At 36.8% G+C, this 10,175-nt stretch overlaps 1 long non-coding RNA gene across 1 annotated transcript; it reads right to left on the reverse strand.

The window, feature by feature from the left end:
* Window positions 1-392: 392 nt before the first annotated feature.
* LOC125112612 (uncharacterized) lies at window positions 393-6,897 on the reverse strand. Its single transcript, XR_007131199.1, has 3 exons — window positions 6,811-6,897; window positions 2,175-2,262; window positions 393-499 (listed from the first exon to the last, which is right to left on the reverse strand). It is a non-coding gene; the product is annotated as an uncharacterized LOC125112612 (long non-coding RNA).
* Window positions 6,898-10,175: the final 3,278 nt, after the last annotated feature.

Below are 10,175 nucleotides of genomic sequence, written 5' to 3' on the forward strand. Positions count from 1 at the left end.
GAGGGAGCCATCAAGAAGCTTAGAGTCTAATGAGAAGAAGACAGCAATCAAGCAGGTTCAGAATGGTGAGTAAACCAATGGAGTTAAGTTCTGGCTGCCAAAGCAGCGTGTGGAGGTAGGCCCTGTAACTAGAACTCTGAGCAGGGCAAGAAGGTTAGGGAAGATTTCCCTGGGGAGGCATTACCAAAACCAATTTGGAAAGATTTAAGGCAAAGATGATTTCAGGCACAGAACAGGCAAAAAAAAAAAAAAAAAAAAAAAAAAAAACCGAACCACAAAAAAACAAACAACAAAACCAGGAGGTAAGTACATGGATAATTACTACAAAATCCTGTATACTTGATGCTCATTCAGCCTTACCTTCCAGACCAGGCTCATACATTGATCAGTTCAATGACCTCGGGAAAGTCACTTGAATATTTTGAATTTATTCAATCACATAAAAAACAGATTCAACTTGGCCACCCCTTCACTTCCAGGCCTTCCTTTGTTCTCTTTTCTATCAACAAGAAGAGAAAAACAGAGATTAGGATGCATGAAATTAATTGGGGCCTCTTCCGCATTTACCTCTCAAGTTCTAAAAAAAAATAAAATGCTTTCTTCTTCATGATACTCTCCAAAGTCAGTTACAAGGATTCCATCCTGGAGTCTGTGTAGACTCCCTTCACAGCTCCTTTAAGATACTTTCCACCTTCTTCCTGGTACTACAGTAATTTTCATACAGGTCTTTTTTTCTAGAGACGACTGGGCACTTTTTAGTACATCACGAAGGGCCTGACTCATCTGTACATGTCGTTGAACAAAATAATCCTAAATGAGTATTTGTAGAAGAATAACTGCAAACTGTTACTGTAAAAACTTGGGTCCACTCATTCTTACATGCAGTCAAGCCGAACACTGACACCAGGTTGCAGCGAAGAAAGCACAGCTTTTACTGCAGGGCACCAAGCAAGGAACCCAGGACAGCTACAGCTGGCAAACCCAGATTCCCCCAGGTGTTTCAGCAAAGCATTTTTAAAGGCCAGGCGAGGTAGGGAAGTTGCAGGGTGTGTGATGAGCTCATGCACAAGTTCTATGATGTGTGGATGGTGAGGTCACAGGGTGGTGCCACAGGTGTTAACACCATCAGTCCATAGGTTCCCGTAAGTCTGGGGCACATAATTAAAGGTAGTCCATCTGGTGGTAGCTTTAGCATTTGTACAACGACCCAGGGAGTATTCAGCAGAGAGGAGCTACAGCAGAGGAGATGGAGGAGGAGCTGCCCCAGGCGGCTCCATAAGGTCCTGCTTGGTTACAAAACCACTTACACGCAGTACTTAATAATGATACAGTTATAGCTATTTCTTTAACAAAAAGTGAGTATAATATATACTCTTGATACAAAAATGTCAAGCAAATATATACAATAGTCATATAAAATGTATAATACATAAAAGCAAAAATAACACTTGGTCAATTAATGACAATACAATTTGTTAGTGTTTGAGAAATGTTTAAATTACCAAGGTAAGTAGGAGAAAACAGGTTCAAATAATAGTGTAATTAGCTAACTTGCACTAGCTAGACTGCGTATTCAATAGCGTCTCTCCAGTACCTCTTCAGATTAATTTGTCTCATTTTGATGCATGTTCGTAATTCAAATCAGTTGTTTTACTGCTGCCTTGCTTCCAATAAAACTCTAGAGGTCACACGCATATAGATTGAGTGAATATAATTTTAAACCATTATGTGGAGTCGTATTAAAAAGCAGGGGATAAGAAGGAAAATTTTGGTAATCGTCCTCCACCCATTACGAAATTTAAATTGATTTGACTTCAGGGTGAGGGCTAAAAGCATATTCGATGTATTAAAAAGCACAAATCTATACTCTATTGTTCAACACACTGTTATTACTACCAATGCCTCATTTCCCCTTCAGACTTTCACTGCAGAAAATTTTAGGAAAATGATTGCAATCAACTTTTTAATAATCTGAGTGTAGTTGTTCTGAAGTCTAATGCCTACAACTGAAGGAAAGGGTGTTGGTTGTTCTTTGTCTCTGTTTTCTTAGGGAAAAAGGTAATGATTTTAACTACAAACTAGTTCAAACTCTGTTCTTTCCACTTATACCCTGACCCTCAAAACCAACACTGACAGAGAAGAAAGAGGAGCCAGAACGGTAGTAATTTACCAACCTCCTGCCTTATCCCTTTCAAACCAAAATGTTCTTGATGCGTTCATTTCATGGTGAGTCTGGGTAAGATGTATTGTGAGTAGTGTTTTCTGTGGAAAGAAAGACAAAGAGGAAAGAGGAGGAGAGGAGGACAATCATTTAAGCCACTGAAGTGAAGTGTATCTTAGATTTAAGTTTATTACTGAGTTAGTAACAAATTAGCGATGCGAGTCTCATGGCTATATCTTCCAAGCCAATGCTTTAGTTAACAAATTACTCATGTTTACATATAGCTATGGATACTTCAGATCATAAAATATATTTTATATTTCAATGATTTATATTTTTCAGAAATTAAATATATATATTTTATATTTCATGTAAAACAAAGAGTAAACCAATGTACCTTGTCTTTGTCTTAGGGCATTTTTCTACATATCCAGGGATACCAGAGGCTGCATGCTAATGAAATAGAACATGTAAGATTCCATCAGTTACATATATTGTTGCCTTTGGAGGGGCCAGTCATGGAATTTATACAATGGCGTGTAGTATTTCACAATGCCTCTTTTCAAAACAAATCTTATGATTTATCATAAGTGAAAATTTGGGGGGGTGGGAGGGAAGAATTGGGAGGGTGCGCATAACATATACACACCACTGTATAAAACAGATGACTAAGGACAACCGTATAGCTGAAAAAACTTACCTAATAGCTTTTAATAACCTATATGAGCAAAAAGAATGGATTATTTATATGTATGGCTGATTCACCTTGCTGCACACCTGAAACTGACACAGCATTGTAAGTCAACCATACTCCAATTAAAAACTGTGCCTTTTAAAAGCTGATTTTTTTCCTCTACTTATTTTTGCTAAATAAAAGCCATATAAGAAAAACACGTATGTAAACACGCCCTTAGCATTTTTCTGCTTTTTTTTTTTTCTTTTCTTTTCTAGGGCCGCTCCTGTGGCATATGAAGGTTCCCAGGCTAGGGATCTAATCAGAGCTGCAGCTGCAGGCCTACGCCACAGCCACAGCAACACCAGATCCGAGCCACATCTGTGACCTACACCACAGTTCATGGCAACACTGGATCCTTAACCCACTGAGCGAGGCCAGGGATCGAACCCGCAACCTCATGGTTCCCAGTCGGATTTGTTAACCACTCAGCCACGATGGGAACTCCGCATTTTGCTGCTTCTACTATGCATATGATTTTTTATTTTTTAATTAATTAATTCCTTTTGGTTTTCTGGAGCTGTTGTTAGGCAACCTAAGGGAAAGTACTCTTCTTCCGGGGGGTAAACAGGGAATTGTCAGCAGATTATCACTCTCTCCTCCTTCTTCATTTGGATCTTCAGTTACTGGCAAATGTGGCCCCACAGATGTTTGTGGCCAGTAATGGTCCTTCCATAATGCAAGGATTTCTTGGCTTCCTGACGTTTGAACACAGTTGAGGAATGAATATACAGACCGACAACTGATAGCACTGTGTTGGCTTCCTATAGGGGAAGCAGATTGAAGACTCGGTATCCAATCCAAAACATTAACTAGGTCTTTGAAGTAGATTTCATTTTCTACTGCATGATTTGACTTCCTGGATGTGTGAGGAAGGCGGGGGGTGGGGGGAAGGAGGGCCTTCCTTTTACAGCTGGGACCATACCTGGATCAACTCAACCCTTCAAGTATGTACATTCACCTTGAATCTGAAGACAGCTCTATCCTGATGGTTTCTAAGGCTACCACTTTTCTTTTTTAATACATTAGTTTACTCAACAGTCGGAATTCAAATCCCTTTTTACAGTTGCAACACAGTAGCAAATAGTCCAATATTTGTTCACAGTTGCTAACCTTTCCTGTGGGAACACCATTTTGCCTGAAGTGTCCATTGTATCTGTTCTTCCTCCTTAGCTGTGGTGACAATTCCTTCTAAAAACACATTTCCCCAGATGGCTGAGGATGATGCTTTATGAATTTTGTGCCACAACTTCTCCCAGGCACTCCTTCTATGAGTGATAAGAAAACTGCAGAATTTAAGATGTTAAATTCTAAGTAGCTTTAATCTGGTGCTCCTGCATCAGTGTTGATGTTTTTCTGCTAGTCCTAAATATATTATTTGAATGTCTCTGCACTTTTCAGAGGTACTGCAGTAGCCCAAGGGTTATTTTTCTTTCTAATTTTTATGCCATTGATAATTAGATTGAGTTATTTTTCAAAAAGTCTCATCTGGCTTAAATATAGAAAAAATCAGAAAAAAAGAGATTATTCTATTTGGTATAACATTCCCGAGGACAATTCCAACTTCATAAAAATTCTGAATGGCAGATTTAAATAATTCAGTATTTGAGAAGTTCTGTTGTGGCTCAGTGGGTTAAGGACCCAATGTCGTCACTGCTATGGCTCAGGTTGCTGCTGTAGCACAGGTTCAATCCTTGGCCCAGGAACTTCAACATGCTGATGGCAAGAACAACAACAACAAAAAAAACAAAAACAGAAATGTATAATTCAATATTTGAATGTTGTGCATATTTACATTTGTATATATATAAATATTTACATGTATGTAAGCGTATAGATATACTTATAAATATATATGTATATATATATACTTACACACATGATGCTAATATAATGTTACATAGTATATATAAATATTGCCATCTCCTCCCCCAGGCACACATGCCATATGTTTTATTATATTTAAATATCCTATGGGATAATCCTTAATTTTAACTAACACACTAACCCTCTCTATATGTTGTCCCATCCCTTTTAGACATTATACATTTATTAATTAATAGTATAAGATTAGGAAGCTGAAATTCTGTACTTTTTCACCCTCCTTTCCCCATTTCGTTCTGGGTTAGAACATGACATAATTTCTTCTACGACTTATTTTTCTTTTTTGGCCCAAACTCTTATCTAGGTCTTAAGAGTTAACAGAGGAATTGCCTTTAAATAGAGAAAAAAAATACATGATTTGTGTTTTCTGAACTTAGTCCTTTAAAGCCATCATATTTTAGTCTTGTAATATCCTTGGCCATGCACAATAAGTATATTCGAAGCTGGGGGCTCAATGAAACTCAATTTGGGGAAGGAGACAATAAGTAGAACACCTTCATTTATTATTTCCTACATCAAAATGATTCCCTCCTTACACTGGTACTAATCTTGCCTTAGATCTATGCAATCGTTTATCACGGGAATGGGGGGAAGGGCGTGAGCATCACTGGAAATGCGTAACAAGGTTGAACTATTCCCAAGATTTGTGGAAATGCAAACTTGAGGGCAGCATATTAGAGCATCAGCAAAATGTTTGACTTGCCCTCACATTTGCCGTAAAGGGCCCAATAGCTTTAAGACCGTGGGATTTAGAAAATGTGATTTCCGTGATCATAAGAGATACACAGTTGAGGAGCTGAACTATTTTAATGGACTGGGCGACAATGTCTACTTCACAGAAGAGCAAAGCAATGGGAAAGATATTCTTCGACTACATGCTGCACTTTAATAACATCATTTCTGATACTGACCCTAAAGTATCAACCCTTGATGTGCTGTGTCTATTTTCATTTTTTATGAGAAAATTATTTATTCTTCATAACCCTTATCCAGATTGTATCTTCTTAAATCAATATATCAAAATTTTATATTTTTCTAATATAAAATGAATAATACCTTGAACTTATGATAACACCAAAAGTTTTCACTATCGATGTTAAATTCATATACACTCTTTGGAAAATTTTAATATGAATGGACTACTTATTATGATCATGCTAAGACCAACACTGCATTATGTAATTTCAAATTATACCCTTTCATATTCATTTCTTTTCCTTTCTGCTTGTGTCTTGTCATATAAGCTCCTTAGCTGATTTTTAAAATTCTAAACATTAAGGAACACTTCTGCAATATAATTCTGCAGACATTTTAATACACATTTCATGCATTCATAAATATTTATGAACATACACACTCCCCTTTTTGATATTACTGCCTTTTACTTGCTTGAGAGAAAAGAGCATCTATTTCTCTAATGTGCAAACTGAATGTGTAGCCCCTGATGGGTGGTCAATGATGTTTATGGATGAATAAACATTTCTCAAGCTTCATTAATAAAAATGTAAACAGAGCTCCTGTCTCCTAGAACTGTAAATTGCTCTCAAATGTAATTATAACAATATGAATATTTTTTGGTTTTTGTTTTTTTGCTTCTTAGGTTTCCACCCACAGTATTTGGACGTTCCCAGGCTCTGGGCTGAATCAGAGCTACAGCTGTCAGCTTAAGCCACAGCCAAAGCAACACAGCATCCAACCCATGTCCACAACCCACACCACTGCTCACGGCTATGCCAGATCCTTAACCCTCCGAGCAAGGCCAGGGATTGAACCCACATCCTTGTGGATACTAGTTAGATTCGTTTTTGCTGTACCACAATGAGAACAGCAACATGAGTGTATATGAAATTGTTTGTGTCATTTTGAATAGAAATCATGAGTTTGATCAGTTTCATGGGGCAGAATACAATCATGGGTGATAAATCGCACTGTTCTCTAATGAATGTCAAAATTCAAAGTATCTGCTGGAAGGTAGAAATCCCTGTATTGGTAAATATAAGCGGCGTTGAATGTACCCTTCAGAAAAGCTTACTTTAGAGACCTGGTTACTGGAAGTATTGGAGTGGGGCAGCTAGTCAGAGACTGTTCTTCAGTGAGAGAAAGCTTCTGTGCCACACTTCAAGTCAGTCTGGAAAGAAAAGAAAAGGAATTCAAAGTGCATTTACTTCTAAGACTGGCCTAATTACCTCATCTTTGCCTAAGGAGAAAAATAAGTTTTCATTAAACAGAATCATTGAACAGAAGTGCCTAAACATAATGGCAACTGGCCCTTCAAGTCTCCCACTTTGGTCCTTCTGGGAAGAGGGACCCTAGCAAACAAGCAAATAGAACCTGGAAAGTAATAAGCGGATTGTTCTCAACATCAGACCAAATCGTTAATAAAGTTCCCCCTTCATTTTCTCACATAGTAAATATGCGTTTAGCCCCTCATCTCTGTCAGGCAGTATGCTAATTACTAAAAAGAAGTAAACACAGGGATATACAGTGCAGTGAGAAGACAGATACATAGGAAATACTTACACAAATAAATGCTAAGTTAATATCTGCTCAGTGTGACAGATGACAATAAACTGTCATGAAAACTTAATAAATGAACAAGAAGCTATTTTATGATTTACTTAACCAAAGGTGTTAGCAATATCCCTATAAAACCTGATACCATAATATGTTTCATTCCCTAAGTATGCTTATTTGCCTGTTAATTTGTTGAGTATTTTACCACTCCAAGTACTTTTGAGAAACAAAGATAATTTGAGATACAATGTATCAAGCATCACATCGGAGATAAATTTCAACACCTGAGTACACCTTGCAAGTTGACTCTCATGTTGGCAGAAATCTACCTTCCTAAAATAAATTTTGATCCCCAGACAAAACATTTGGTATCTCAGGATAGTAATGATTCTAAATGCAATGCCATTCAGCTGTATCTTCAGGCTAAATATTTCAAAGTATACATGAGACTGAAGGGAGGCAGTGGAGTTTGACAAACAGAAAGAAATATTCTATTACTACCTGTGAAAGACCTGAGGCTAACTGACATTTTATGATCCTTGTCACACAAACTCAGGGGAGGAAAGGATGCCATGAAATTTTAACTGCAGTATAAATATAGGGCAGATCCATCCAACATTTAATTTAAATTGCTTGTCCCTTTTCCAAACTTGCATCTTATGAATTTCCCAGTAAATTGAATTGTTCTACTCTTCACTCAATTACAGCAACTCAAAACTTGAACTTCATACTTTAATTTTCCTTCCCCTTGTTAGTCAAATATTAAGTCACTGTTTTCTAGGTCCTTACATTCTGCCAAACACCATGCTATTCTACTTGAAAATTACTTGATTCTGAAATTTTCACCAGCTTCTGAAATTTCAGTGCTTTCCGAATTATCTGGGGTGAAGGGTCACTCACCACTCCCCCCAATTCAATGTGGAAAATTAATTTTGTAAAATGCAAAAGATATAAAGTATTAGAAAAATAAGATACATTGAAGACATAAAATGTAGATTCTATTTTTATTAGATGCAAGAAAGAGAAAAATCATGATACAGTGAATATATCCAGGACAAAAAAATATGAGAAGAACAAAGTATAAACATTTTATACATTATTCATGGAAACTATGCATACAGAGAATGTAGATAATTGCTTTTACAATCCATATATTTTGCCTCCTGCAGTCATAAATGAAGAAAACAGTGATTATCATACCAAGAGAAATAGGTCAGAGAAAGACAAATATCATATGATATCACTTATATGCGGAATCTAAAAAATTGATACAAATGAAATTATATGCAAAGCAGAAGTAGACTTAAAGACATATAAAGCATATTTATATGTGTAACTGAATCACTTTGTTGTAAACCTGAAATTAACACACACTGTAAACCAACTATACTTTATTATTTTTTTAACTATAATTTTTTACTTTATTTTTTTATTACCCAATGAATTTAGTACATTTATAGTTGTACAATGATCATCACAATCCAATTTTATAGGATTTCATTCCCATACCCCCAGCACATCCCCCCACCCCCTAACCTGTCTCCTTTGGAAACCATAAGTTTTGCAAAGTCTGTGAGTCAGCATCTATTCTGCAAAGAAGTTCATTGTGTCTTTTTTTAGATTCCACATGTAAGTGATAGCATTTGATGTTGGTGTCTCATTGTCTGACTGACCACTTAGCATGATAATTTCAAGGTCCATCCGTGTTACTAAAAATGCCATTATTTTGTTCCTTTTAATGGCTGAATAATATTCCATTGTGTATATGGACCACATCTTCTTTATCCACTCCTCTGTTGATGGACATTTAGGTTGTTTCCATGTCTTGGCTATATAAATCAACTATACTTTAATAAAAAATTAATTAATTGGAGTTCCCATTGTTGCTCAGTGGTTAATGAATCCGACTAGGAACCATGAGCTTGTGGGTTCAATCCCTGGCCTCACTCAGTGGGTTAAGGATCCTGCATTGCCATGAGCTGTGGTGTAGGTTGCAGATGAGGCTCAGATCCTGCTTTGCTTTGGCTCCAGCATAGGCCAGCGGCTACAGCTCAGATTAGACCCCTAGCCTGGAAACCTCCATATGCTGTAGGTGCAGCCCTAGAAAAGACAAAAAAAAAATAATTTATTAATTTTTAAAAAATGACACCTGTTACGCTGTTGGTGGGAATGCAAATTGGTGCAACCACTGTGGAAAACAGTATGGAGATTCCTCAGAAAACTAAAAATAGAATTACCACTTGATCCAGCAATCCCACTCCTGGGCATCTATCCAGAGAACTTGAAAAGATATATCAACTCCAGTGTTCATTGCAACATTGTTTACAATAGCCAAGACATGGAAACAACCTAACTGTCCTTTGACAGAAGAGTGGATGAAGATGTGGTATGTATAAACAGTAGAATATTACTCAGCCTTTGAAAGGAAAGAAATAATGGCATTTGCTGCAACATGGATGGACCTCGAAATTATCATGCTAAGTGAGGTCAGTCAAACAGTGAGATACCAGGGTCATATGCTATCACTTACTTATATGTAGAATCTAAAAAAAAGGACACAATGAACTTTGCAGAATAGATGCTGACTTACAGATTTTGAAAAACTTATGGTTTCCAAAGGAGACAGGTTGGGAGGTTGGGGGACAGGCTGGGGTTTGGGCTGGAAATCCTATAAAATTGGATTGTGATGATTCTTCTACAACTATAAATGTAATAAAATTCATTGACTTAAAAATAGCTTTTTTATCTATGTTCCAAAAATTGCTTTTTCCTTTTGACCATTCAGACCTAAAAATGGCAAAAAAAAAGAAAAAAGAAAAAAAAATCCTACAGTTAATAGTCTTAGAATACACATTTCATTCACTATTACAAGACCCTTACACT

This window comes from Phacochoerus africanus, chromosome 12 (assembly GCF_016906955.1).
Source record: "Phacochoerus africanus isolate WHEZ1 chromosome 12, ROS_Pafr_v1, whole genome shotgun sequence".
Taxonomy (NCBI): Eukaryota; Metazoa; Chordata; class Mammalia; order Artiodactyla; family Suidae; genus Phacochoerus; species Phacochoerus africanus.